The sequence below is a fragment of the Carlito syrichta genome, unplaced genomic scaffold (assembly GCF_000164805.1).
Source record: "Carlito syrichta isolate Samal-C Ts95f unplaced genomic scaffold, Tarsius_syrichta-2.0.1 Scaffold315142, whole genome shotgun sequence".
NCBI lineage: Eukaryota > Metazoa > Chordata > Mammalia > Primates > Tarsiidae > Carlito > Carlito syrichta.
In genome coordinates this window covers 823,194-837,285 of record NW_007259238.1, presented here as the reverse complement: position 1 = coordinate 837,285, position 14,092 = coordinate 823,194, and the positions used below count along the sequence as shown (strand labels likewise).

The window sequence follows — 14,092 nt, the reverse complement described above, 5'->3', positions numbered from 1 at the left end:
CCTGGGCAACTTGGTGAGACCTCATCTCTACAATAAATCAAAAAATTAGCCGGGTGTGGTAGCGCGCACTTGTGGTTCCAGCTACTTGGAAGGCTGAGGCGGAAGGATCGCTGGAGCCCAGCAGGTCGAGGCTGTGGTGGCCGGGAGCAGCCACTGCACTCCAGTATGGGTGACAGAGTGAGACTCCAACTCAATAAAAAAATACAGTGATGGGAGGGGGCATACAGTGATGGGAGGGGGGTAGACTGTTATCAAAATGACTAATGGAATCAAAATGAGAAATCAGTCATTTAGAAGGATTAGAAGACGACAGAGAGATGATTATCAGGCAATAATTTTCACTTCCTTTAGAGTTCACTTTTTTCAGAGGCTTCTGAGGTATGCGTATAGAAAAAAAATTAAACAATGGTTTAGTCAATTACATGTAATATAACGTTTAACCCTTAGATATTATTTAACCATAACTAGTCCAAAATATACTGAAATGAAAGTAATGTATTCTGTATTTAAAGTGCTCTGTGGCCTGGTGCAGTAATTCCAGTACTTTGGGAGGCCGAGGTGAGAGGATTGCCTGAGCCCAGGGGTTCGATACCAGCCTGGGCAACTTGGTGAAATCCTGTATCTAAAATAAATCACAAAAACTAGCCGGGTGTGATGGCATGCGTCTGTGTTCCAGCTACCTGGAAGGCTGAGGTGGAAGGATCACCTAAGCCCAGCAGTTGAGGCTGGGGTGGCAATGAGCATGCCACTGCACTCCAACCTGGGCATCAGAGCGACACTTGGACTCAAAAACAACAAAATACTCTACCTTTCAGACAACCATTGATTAAATAACTGATTAAGTTGTTTCCTGTGAAGAATTTATTTACTATCTAAGATAGTGAGCATTTCAGAAAAATTAGATTTAAAAAATCCAGCTTTCCATCCCAAACGCAAAACTCAATGATCATAGGAGCGGCTGGGCTTGGTGGCTCAGCCTGTAATCCCAGCATTTTGGGAGGCCGAGGCAAGTGGATTGCCTGAACCTGCAGGTTCAAGACCAGCCCCAGTATTTTGGCGAGACCTCATCTCCACAACGAATAAAAAATTAACCAGGCGTGGTAGTGTGCGCCTGTAGGTGCAGCTACTTGGAAGGCTGAGACAGAAAGACTGCTGGAGCCCAGAAGGCTGACGCTGGGGTGGCCACGAGCATTCCACTGCACTCCAGTCTGGGTGATGAAGCAAAACTCCAACTCAAAAAAAAAAAAAAAAATCATAAGAGCAAAGAATGTGAAATGTTCACTTCTACTTAATTCTTTCCTTTTACTAAGAATATCTGAATCTGTGCTAGTCACACGTAGCTATTTAAATGTAAACAAGCCAATTTTTTTTTAATTAGCTTCTGAGCCGGCTCAGTGGCTCAGCCTGCAATCTCGTGCCTTTGGGAGGCTGAGGTGAATGAATTGCCTGAGCCCGCGGGTTCGAGACTCGCCTGGGCAATTTGGCGAGACCTCATCTCTACAATAAATCAAAAAATTAGCCAGGCATGGTAGCGCGTGCCTGTAGTTCCAGCTACTCGGAAGGCTGAGGCGGAAGGATCGCCGGAGACCAGCAGGTTAAGGCTGCGATGGCTGGGAGCAGCCACTGCACTTCAGTCTGAGTGATAAAGTGAGACTCCAATTCAAAAACAAACAAACAAAATCTGAATTAGGAAATTACCTGCACAAAGTGGGATATAATTAGTTAAAAAAATACAAGCAAAAACAACCCTATATCTTACTGAATTTAACCAGAAAGTGTGTCACTAAATTCAGTCACCAAGTTTTCCCTCAATTATGATTCCACTAAGTTACATTTTAAGGTTGTTTTGCAGTTACTATTTTTTCCTGATGAAACCACATTACTATTGAATGACTTTATACCAATACAAAACTTACTAGTAAAACACCCCATTTCCCTTATCTATTTGGTTTAACCTCAACTGTCTTCACTTTTTTCTTCGACCACACCCCGAATCAACAGACATGGTATTACCACTTGAAAAAAAATTTACATTAAATTATTTTCTAAGCCGGGCTCAGTGGCTCAGCCTGTAATCCCACGCCTTTGGGAGGCTGAGGTGAGTGGACTGCCTGAGCCCATGGGTTCGAGACCCGCCTGGGCAGGCGGGACCTCATCTCTACAATAAATCAAAAAATTAGCCGGGCATGGTAGCGCACGCCTGTAATTCCAGCTACTCGGAAGGCCGAGGCAGAAGGCCCAAGAGGTCGAGTCTGCGGTGGCCGGGAGCGGCCACTGCACTCCACTCTGGGCAACAGAGTGAGACTCCAACTCAAAAAAAAAAAAAAAAATTTTCTAATCCCTTATTGCAAAGGTACTGGCTCACAATGAAAATGACTACAAACTAACTTTTATCAGCCATCTTGTGCCATTCACTATGAAATTTAGTAAACTAACAAGTTCATTCACATATTTTCCTATCATTTTCCCCACACAAATTTAAAGTTATAGTAAAATGATTTCTGAGGTTGGTTCTTAAAGTTTTGCAATGTTCAAATTTTACCTTATTTTATCTTGTATTCTCCATTCCCCACAAAAAAAGCTAAGGGAAATGTATGCCAAAAATGGTATGTAGTGTTTAACATACTAAGCAATTTACTATAACTAAAATAATTTACTAAGTTTATATTTTCTGTAAAGATCAGTTTGGGTTTTGCTGGGTTTTTAAAAATCACTTATTTTAGGTTCATATGTATTCAACATTCAATTTTCAAAATATGCAATAAAAGTTAGAACATTAGGAACTTCATATCATATATTCAAATTTTACATCACCTATTTGCTTAATTAGAACACTAAGCTATGGTGAGGCTATAGGCATCATGAAGTTGTAATAACAACAGAAGTAACTTTGAACTGGAAAGTTAATTTCACATTCATACTTGAACCAGCATGAATTCTTTTACCAACTGAGAAACACCCATATGACCCCAGCAAAGCTTCTGTTCAGGAATTAGTAAACATTCAACTTTTAACTTCTATGAAAGTGTGCTTAGGTCAACTGAGTTCATTTCTTCATCCCTTAAACACGTGTCTAAACACCAGTTCGTTACTTTTCTTACTTTAAAAAAGTTATTTATTATCAACTTCCTGCCTGATACAATTCTAGGCACACTCTTGTACTTCTAATTTGAATCTCTGTAACTCCAAGAAGTAGCAACTTTCATTTCCATTTTAGATAAAGGACACTGATCCTCAGTGGTAAAGTGAAGTGGGGACAGGAACTCAGACCTCCTTGACTCTTGCCCTGCACTCCACTGATCACCCCATTAGAAAAAACAAAGTTTTGTTAAACGGCTTAAAGCAAACAAAACAAAACAGCAGAACAACTTTCAGGGTGAAGGTCAGTAAGAACAAAGTAAATCTCTTTTAATAAAATGAAAACCACACTTTCCATAAGGTGATAGGTTTGCTACAGTTAACTGTATAGGCAGAGCATACTTTCCACAGATATTTTCCAAAATAAGGTGTTTCTAAATCAAATTTGAATGAAAAGAAATGTATTTTGAGCTGGGCTCAGTGGCTCAGTCTGTAATCCTGTGCTTTGGGAGGCTGACGTGAGTGGATTGCCTGAGCCTGTGCGTTCGAGACCCGCCTGGGCAACTTGGTGAGACCTCATCTCTACAATAAAATGTAAAAAAAATTAGCTGGGCGTGGTAGCATGCGCCTGTAGTTCCAGCTATTTGGAAGGCTGAGGCGGAAGGATCACCGGAACCCAGCAGGTCGAGACTGAAGTGGCCGGGAGTGTGCCACTGCACTCCAGTCTGGGCAATAGAGTGAGACTCCAACTCAAAAAAAAAAGTATTTTAAACAACATACATGCTCTTTCAATAAAGGCACCTTCAGCATCTTGACTACACAGAAGAATGATTTTATAATTCAAAAAATCTACTTCATATTTTGCTTCATCAACTTAAACTTTATATGTCAGCTTTCTTAACATGGGACATGTGCATCTTTTTCATGAAAGACCTTCTAAAATCTCACTAACAAACATACACAAAGTCTACATCACAAAAGCTGTTGTGTTCTTGTACTATACTTTAAAAGTCACAAATAAATGCAATTTTAAAAAGCAAAGCCTTTGTAATATTGCTGAGCATTTAAATTGGTTAAAACCTTTCTGGAAATGTCCTAAAATTGATTGTGGCAATGGTTATACAACTCTGTGACTACACTAAAGATTATCACTGAATTGTACATTTGTAACGGCTAAATTATATTGTATGTGGATTATATCTCAATAAAACTGTTACTTTAAAAAATTTTTCTGGCCAGGTGCAGTGGCTCACACCTGTAATCCCAGAGCTTTGGGAGGCTGAAGTGAAAGGATTGCATGAGCCCAGGAGTTCGAGACCAGCCTGGGCAACACAGTAAGAGCTCATCTCTACAAACAAACAAAAAATTAGCGAGGCCAGGTGGTACACACCTGCAGTCCTAGCTGCTTGGGAAGCTGAGGAAGGAAGATTGTCTAAGCCCAGGAAGTCGAGGCTGTACTCCAGCCTGGGTGACAGAGTGAGACCCTTGACTCAATAAATACCTTTTAGAAAAACATTTTGGAAATATGTATCAAAAGCATTTGAAATGTTCTTATTTTTATAACTGCCTAAAAGTCATCAATACAATTACAAACTGCCTAAAATATTATCAATAGAGAAATGTTACTAGCACACCCATATAATGAAATTATATAGTAACTTTTAAAATCACAATCTCAAAAAATATTTATTTCACAAAATATTAAATAGATCATGCTACAAAATGAGTGCACAATTTCATTCCAACTTTTTAAAAAAATACATGCCAACTTAAGAAAAAATAGTGAAAGGATATAGAACAAATATCCTTAATAGTAGTTACTTCCAGCTGGTAGGATTTTAAATGATTTTAATTTTCTTTATATCTTACTGGTTTTTTATTTCTCTATAACAATTATTACATAAATGTTATTTTAAAACTAGTACTCACTTTGTAAAAGCTCAATTTTTTCATTAAAAAATAGGCTGGGCATGATGGCTCATGCCTTTAATCCCAGCACTTTGGGAGGACAAGGCAGAAGGACTACTTGAGCCTAGGAGTTCAAGAACAACCTAGGCAATACAGTGAGATCATATTTCTACAAAAAAAAAAAATTAAATTAAATTAAAACTACACTTTGGGTGTAGTGGCTCACGATGGTAATGCCAGAACTTTGGGAGGCTGAGGCAAGAGAATTGCCTGAGCCCAGGGGTTCGAGACCAGCCTGGGCAACATGGTGAGACCTCATCTCCACAATAAATAAAAAATTAGCCAGGCATGGTGGCATACACCTGTACCCCCAGCTACTCAAGAGGCTGAGGATGAAGACTCACCTGAGCCCAGGAGGTCAAGGCTGTGGTGGCTGTGAGCGTGCCATTGCCCTCCAGTCTGGTGACAGACACAAAAAACAAACAAACACAACAAAACAAATCTATACTTTGAGAGCCCAAAATGAGAGGATTGCTTGAGCCCAGAAGTTGAAGATCAGCCCAGGCAAAATAGTGAGACTTCATCTCTACAAAAAATTAACCAGGTATGGTGGCACACCTATAGTCCCAACTACTCTGGAGGATGAGGCAGGACTGCTTGATCTCAGGAGGTCAAGGCAGTGGTGAGACGTGATTGTGCCACTGCACTGCAACCTAGTGACAGAGTGAGACTCCAACTCAATACATACATAAATACATACATACATACATACAAAGAGGGCCAAAGGCATTTCTTTTGTTTTGTTTTGTTTTGTTTGAGTTGGAGTCTCACTCTGTCACCCAGGCTGGAGGGCAGTGGCACACTCCTGGCCACCGCAGCCTCGACCTGCTGGGCTCTGGCGATCCTTCCGCCTTAGCCTTTCAAGTAGCTGGAACTACAGGCATGCGCCACCATGCCCGGCTAATTGTTTTTTTAAATTTATTGTAGAGATGAGGTCTCACCAAGTTGCCCAGGTGGGTCTCAAACCCGTGGGCTCAGGCAATTCACTCACCTCGGCCTCCCTGAACACAGGATTATAGGCTGAGCCACCGAGGCCAGCCTACCACAGGCATTTCTTAGGGTTATCATGTGTGTGCATGCATAAAAGGTACCTTAACTACCTTTTCATCATTGCACTCCTAAGAGCAAGATTGGTCACCAGCAGCTCTACTGGAGCCACCCATGGAAATTCGGCCAATTCTCGTTCTTGTAGCATCTGCTCAAATTCACAAAGTCTGATTCAGAAATACGGTCTCAATAAGTGCCACCAATGTTTCCATCAGTATGAGGATATAGGTTTCATTAAGTTGGACTAAGTGATCTTCCTTGGATGGATTATCCAAGGCATCCACCCAGTGAAAGCATGCTAGCTCCTTGTACATAAAATAAAAAACTCTTTAAAAAAAAAAACAAACAGCTGGGCTCAGTGGCTCAGTCTGTAATCCCGCGCTTTGGTAGGCCGAGATGAGTAGATTGTCTGAGCCCACGGGTTCGAGACCTGCCTGGGCAACTTGGTGAGACCTCATCTCTACAATAAATCAAAAATTAGCCAGGCGTGGTTGCACGCGCCTGTAGTTCCAGCTACTTGGAAGGCTGACGCGGAAGGATCGCTGGAGCCCAGCAGGTCGAGGCTGTGGTGGCCAGGAGCGGCCACTGCACTCCAGTCTGTGTGACAGAGTGAGACTCCAACTCAAAAAAAAAAAAAACTTAAGTAATTCTCTTACCTAATAAAGTAAATTCTAGTGATCAAGACTTAATTGTGCAGGTGGTAACAACACAGAAACTATAAGGCGACTAAAAGTATATTAACTCTACTTTGCACACAAAGCCAAATTACCTAGTTTATATATTTTTATATAATTATATCAAATCATGTTTACTTACACATCTTGGAAAACTCAACATATATGCTTACTTCAAGATTTAATGTAGTTATTTATCACCCTTACAGTGGACAGATCAGCAAGGATATATTTAACTTTCAGTGAGAGTAAACAACAACAACATTCTTCTGTTGCTTTATAGAAAGAAATTCAAGGATATAGTAAAAGCAAAGTGAGAAGCTTCTTACCAGGATCTAAATACTATATTCGAATGCATTTGGGTTCTGCAGTCATCATAAAAAAAGGAAACGGCTTAAAGTAATAAAATCATAATAGCTAAATAAAGGCTTTAATTTAGGCATGTAGATATGTAATAAAAATGTCTTTGTAAAAGTTCACACTGCAGAGTTTTAAGAAAATAGACTATATTCAGCAGGTACTCAGAGGGAAAAAAGCATTCAACTTTTTCTGCTGTCATAATCTTTGAAAGTCAACATTTTACCTTCCAAATATGTGAAGTTTAGAAGGCAGGGAACCAGAATACAGTACATTTCTCCAGCTTCAGAAGTAATTTGGTTTGTCTCGCCAAATTACAGAAAAGGTTTAAGATTCAAGAGGGACCAAGGATGAAGAGTCAAACATAGATTGCCGCTACTGATTGCTTTCAGGTTAATACTTTTTGAATGGTTACAACACAATAAAAGCAGGAATATTAAATTACTTTTTCTCAAATAAGATATTTAAGCAAGCCGGGCTCGGTGGCTCAGCCTGTAATCCCAGCACTTTGGGAGGCTAAGGCGAGTGGATTGCCTGAGCCCACAGGTTCGAGAACACCCTGGGCAACTTGGCAAAACCTCATCTCTACAATAAATCAAGAAATTAGCCGGGTGTGGTAGCGTGCACCTGTAATTCTGGCTACTTGGAAGGCTGAGGCAGAAGGATCACTGGATCCCAGCAGGTCGAGGCTGCGGTGGCTGGGAGCGGCCACTGCACTCCAGTCTGGGCAACAGAGTGAGACTCCAACTCAAAAAAAAAAGATATTTAAGCAAGAAAATTAACAATATAGGCAAACTGACATTTTCTAAACAAAAGTCATTTTAGATTTTGCATATTAATCTAAAAATGAACAGCCACTGAATCCTACCAAAAACCCTGAATAAAACACCTTGTATAAAATGGTACTTTTGGGGTAAGATTCAGTATTTTTTTTTGTTATTTATCAATAAGGCACTAAGACTTGAAAATCACTAAATGCTTACACTAAATGTTAGGAAGCTGCTTTAAAAAAAAAAAAATTTCATCCAGCAGGGCACAGTGGCTCACACCTATAATCTCAGCACTTTGGGGGTCAAGGCGGGAAGATTAAGCCCAGGAGTATGAGATCAGCCTGGGCAACATAAGGAGCCCCTGTCTCTACAAAAAATTAGCTGGGTATGGTGGTGTGTACCTGTAGTCATAGCTACTTGGGAGGTTGAGGTGGAAGGATCGTTCTGAGCCCAAGAGGTTGAGGCTGCAGTGAGCTGTGACTGTACCACTGCACTCCAGTCTGGGTGACAAAATGAGACCCTGATTAAAAAAAAAAAAAAAAAAAAGGTCCAAATACTTCTTTCCAACAATAACAATTAAAAACTGGTTATTCTATTTTTATATTTGCTGAACCCTCATGGTTATAAGTTTTCAGGTTCTTATGATTAAAACAAAACAAAACAAAAACTGATCATCCATATACTTTTATCCCTAAAGCCCAATTATCACCAAGGCATTATCAGTTAAACCAGCGAGGCTGTCTCTGCAACAGAAATAAAGGGCTTATTACCTGAATGACAGTTACACAATGTTCTCTTCCTAACTACTAGTTTATATTGTACATCTAGGTCTTATACACTTTTCTTTATGTCATGCTTCACATTTAAAAGGGCTTCAAAGTGCCCATTTTTAAAGTTGTTATTTACTTACATATAGCTTTCTTAAGACTCCACAGCTGAGAGGTTAAACTAGACTCAACAGAAACAATGTTGTCTTGGTTATGGCCAAAATACCACTAGGCAAGTCTCTACACGATCTTCTATCTTAAATCAATTTTTTTTACCCACAAAATCGCAGGAAGCTACCCTTTCTTAAATTTAAAATACTTCCCTTCATATTTCAGAATTAACTTATGCCAAAACATTTTTTTTAAAAAATGTGCTGTGGTAGAAAAATAATTGTCATTTAATGTTTAATTATCTATGAAAATAACGGTAAAACAAACAGGACACAAACTTTGTTTTATTTTATTATTTTATTTTATTTTATTTTTGAGTTGGAGTCTCACTCCGTCGCCCAGACTGGAGTGCAGTGGCATACTCCCGGCCACCGCAGCCTCGACCTGCTGGGCTCCAGTGATCCTTCCGCCCCAGCCTTCCAAGTAGCCAGAACTACAGGCGTGCGATTTTTGATTTATTGTAGAGATAAGGTCTCGCCAAGTGGCCTGGGTGGTCTCAAACCCGCGGGCTCAGGCAACCCACTCACCTCGGCCTCCCAAAACGCTGGGATTACTGGCTGAGCCACCAAGCCCAGCAGGACACACACATTCTTGAGGAATTTTTGTCAAAGTAATCATGAGCTGAGCATAGAGCATGTGCCTGTAGCCTCAGCTACACCAGAGGCTGAAGTGGAAGGACTGCTTGATCCCAGGAGTTCAAGTCTACCCTGGGCAACACAGTGAGGCCCTGTCTAAAAAAAGAAAAAAAAAACATTTTAAAAGTGATTATACTGTACTGAAATCTGAAAACCTCATTTTACTTAACATGTCATGTACTTGGCCTTAGGAGTCCGTGACATCTCAATTTTCCCATCATTAAATTGATTTAAAAAGTCAAATTACTGTATGGGAATTCTATCAAACATCTCGAAGACACCATATAAACATAAGGTATTATAAATGTTTAACCAGCCGGGCTCGGTGGCTCAGTTTGTAATCCAGTGCCTTGGGAGGCTGAGGTGAGTGGATTGCCTGAGCCCGCGGGTTCGAGACCAACGTGGGCAGCGAGACCTCATCTCTACAATAAATCAAAAAATTATCTGGGTGTGGTAATGCGTGCCTGTAGTCCCAGCAACCTGGAAGGCTGAGGTGGAAGGATCTCCGGAGCCCGGCAGGTTGACGCTGGGATGGCTGTGAGTGTGCCACTACACTCCAGCCTGGGCGATGGAGTGAGATTAGACTCCAACTCAAAAAAAATGAATAAATAAAGATAGAGTCTCACTCTGTCACTGGAGTGCAGTGGCCACTCCCAGCCACCGCAGCCTGGACCTGCTGGGCTCTTGCGATCCTTCCGCCTCAGCCTTCCAAGTAGCTAGAACTACAGGCACACCTACCACACCCGGCTAATTTTTGATTTATTGTAGACATGAGGTCTCACCAAGTTGCCCAGGCGGGTCTCGAACCCGTGGGCTCAGACAATCCACACACCTCAGCCTCCCAAAGCACGGGATTACAGGCTGAACCACCGAGCCTGGCTAATAATTTTTTTATTAAAACAGAAAAAATTCCACCAAAAATCATTGTATTACAAACACACACTTCACAACAACTTGGACACAATATATTTTTGCATGTAAAAATATTTTGTGCACACGTTATATGTACAACATGGTGAACAAAGTATGAAGAAATATTGGCAAGATACTTTACCTCACTGCAATTTACTCCACTCTAACTTATTATAACTAAATATGCCTAACCTTAAGCAGGCCCCCTCACCTTGAACTTTCAGACAGCTCAGGTACTTTCACAGAAAGGAAGTAATATGGTGTGGTATAAAGAGCTGAGTGACAGATTTGTTATGAAAGTCTTGCACTTAACTTCTATACACCTCAGTTTTCTTTCTTATAAAATAAAATAGTTGGACTGTCTGTCTTCCATTTTAAATAGGCTGTTAAGAACTTAATTCAGAACCAAATACATTACTTGTACATAAAAGTAAAAACCTGTTAACCTAAATGTTAATCAATATTTCACACAATAGAATACTATATGACCCGTAAAAAAAAATAAAAACCTGTGGTTTAAACCTGTGGCTCCATATGTACTAATTTAAAAAGATGTCCCAGGCTGTTAAAATGAAAAAGCAAAATGCAGATAGTATGACTCCATTGTATGTATTTTAAGGAGATATACATGTATGCACAGAAATTTTCTAAGACACACAAAAAACTTCAAAGTGGTTATCAGTGGAGAATGAGGAGTGCTAATTTTTAAAGAAATTTAACTTCTTAGTCTTGTATAGTATGTGAAAACTTTAAAAATAATGAACATGTATTCGTTTTATGATTTTTAAAAATAAACAAAAGTAAAGGTCTGCTGATCTGGGTTCTATAATTAGAAGAGACCTGAACTCAAATACTGTTTTTGCTATTTACCATCTGTGTGATGTTACTAAGTTACTCAACCTCAGTTTCTCCGTCTGCAGGAAAGAGTTAATAGTACCAACTTTACAAAACTTTAGGGAGGATAAAAGGAAATCAGCACAGCACATTGTAAGAGGACAGCTATTAACGACTATTATTGGGGTTACCATAAACATTATTATAAATTCCAGAAACTGCTGTCTTTAGAATTAGATTTGACAGTTCATCCAATGATCATCAATCTTGCAATCAATTTCCTTCATCTAAAACTCATTCAATCTGATCACTATAAGAGTGAGTGTTAATTGAAGGTTTAAAAAAATAACTATCACAGGTTAAAAAAAACCAACATGGTAATCAGAGAAAAGTTTGGGTTTTAAGTGTTATCTAACAAAAATAGTCTTTATCATTATATGGATACCTTGTCCAAGGAACCAGAATACTTATGACAGCTGGACAGGACACCTTGATCTTTACAGAATGTTGAATACATAAAAATATACTTTTTTCTTTTTTGCAAATTAAGCTTCCAATATAATTTTTTCTATTCTAATATACAATTGCTCATTTTCCTAAAAATTATGCTGATAGTTCATGCACATAATTTAGCCATTAATTACAAATAACAAGTCAATCGAATAGGAGATATAAAAATGAAATTTCCATTAAATCCTAAAAAACATGCTGAGTAGCTTTTTAAAATGGAACTTTTCTCCACAGAATTAAGAAAAAAAAAAAAATTCAGGCTGAACATTATCAAATCAAAACACTCCAAGGTGTAAATCTGATTTTTATACTCAAAGTATCCTTACAAAGTACCACTCTAACAACATTAAATTTAATTTTTCTAACAACACAACAACACATCCTAAGCTTCTATATAACAACTGAGATGTTGCCATTAAGATAGATTAAATCAATATGTAGTACAACTGGTTTGTGTCCACCATATTACAATTTTAACAGGCCTTCCTGGTATTAGAGAACAGTTTCAATATCAATGACAGATTAAAGTTTGGGTTACCCCAATTACAATTATAAAACAAAAGGTCACATGCATTTAATCCTTTTCAATATAAAAATAAAATAGGATTCATTTAATAGCAATGTATCTACTGTGAGTTTGTCAGGATGTAAGCCTTTAGAATAGTAACTATTTCAAATTGAACAAGTGGTTATATTTGAATACATTAAAGAATTGTTGTAGCTTTCTTGAGAGTGAACTGAACTTCCCACCAAAAAACAACACACACACACACACACACACACACACACACACACACACACAAACTGGCACCTCAGTGGGTTCTAAGAACTGTATGCCTACTTAATAGATCACTACACTGGGCTGAATTGGCATTTGGAGATTGTAGTCAACTAGTTACATGATAGCAAAGGGAAGGGAGGGAGGAAAGAGTTTATTAAAAAAAGAAAGAAAATACTATTCTTAACACACCCATCACCTACAAGAAAGAGCTATCGGAAACATCACTTTAAAACAGACACATTTCTAATTTTTCAACGTTCAAAATAGAGCAAGCACATAATCTACTACAAGCAGATCTTCCTACCCCTTCTCACCCCCACACAGTGCTTTGCCAAGAGCACAGGCCTAAGTAAAATAACCGATGCAATTTCCTTGTTTACTTAAAGAATTGCAGAAAACATGTTGACTGCTCCTGGGGCCTCTGAAACAAATGACTTTTCAAAATTTAAGACTTTTCATGATCATGTTTGGAATACGAGTGTAGTAAAGATTCTTTCAGCTATTAAAAATCTAGTTTTAAATTGAACAGAAGGGTTAAATTTACACCGCAGTTCATCAGCATGCGTTGTTTGCAACCAGAAGGAAGAGGGAAAAGAGGGAGAAAAGCAGCAAAACACACAAAATGGAAAACATCACCACCTCCTTCAGTGGTTATGAATAATTTAAAATGACCCAAAGATGTAAGGGGGAAAGAGTTCACCAATAGAAAGGGGGTTAAAATTTGGACTAGCCCCTTCCAAATTCATACTGAGGTCGGAGAGGAAAAAGAATTTATTTACACTGCAGTGCCTGGCAGCAAACATGGCTGCCCCTGCCCCCTTTAAATCGGAATAGTCTTCACTCCCTCACCAAAACCATCAAATTATGGCCAGGTCTCTCTCTACCATAACACAAACACATCGCCTCCTCCCTCAAAACGGTAAAACCCACACCTCCCCATTTCACAACCATCACAACCTCATAACCACTAGCTTCTCTATTCTCTAGCCTTGAAAGAAAAGGCACAGAATACACACAAATATAGGAACAAAAGGCTTCCCTTCCTAACACTTTAACAACCCCCATCCCCTTCTTTTCCTCCCACTCTGTGATGCGAAGTCGACCGTTCTCATCCCTATCAATATTCAGTTAATTTCCTTCCCTAACCCAATCCTACGTCTCCGTTTCCTGCGTCTATTTCCTACCCTCCTATTGCATCCTGCCTCAATCATTTCTCATCCCTTTTCCTAACACTCGTTTTCCTCCACTTCCATTCCCTTGTTTCTCCCTTGATTCCCATAAGATGCCCATCCCTCCACCAAATTCTACCCTCTTCCCTCAGACTCTTCTAGTTCCCACACTCCACCCCCAAACCTCCCCATTTCTCAGTCCACCCAGTTTCCCATCTCCAAATCTAACTCCAGTGCTCCTTCCCTGCCCCTCCCCCGTTCCCATCCATATCCCCGCCCCCATCCCACCTCTACTCCCAATTCCCAGCTCAGCGCCACTCCATCTCTTACCCCAATCCTACCTCCCTGCCCCACCCCCATCCTTCCACACCCCCCACCTTGCCATCTGCTTCTCCTTCGGGACTCCCCTCGAGCCCTTT

At 39.7% G+C, this 14,092-nt stretch overlaps 1 protein-coding gene and 1 pseudogene across 1 annotated transcript in view; one reads left to right on the top strand and one right to left on the bottom strand.

The window, feature by feature from the left end:
* LOC110594407 overlaps positions 1–6,341 on the top strand; it is a 22,961-nt pseudogene extending 16,620 nt beyond the window's left edge.
* Positions 1–14,092, bottom strand: part of NSD3 (nuclear receptor binding SET domain protein 3) — a 109,877-nt gene extending 95,785 nt beyond the window's left edge. Inside the window, exon 1 of the mRNA XM_008072363.2 lies at positions 14,051–14,092. The gene's annotated coding sequence lies outside the window, so the exon portion shown is untranslated. The remainder of the gene's footprint in view (positions 1–14,050) is intronic.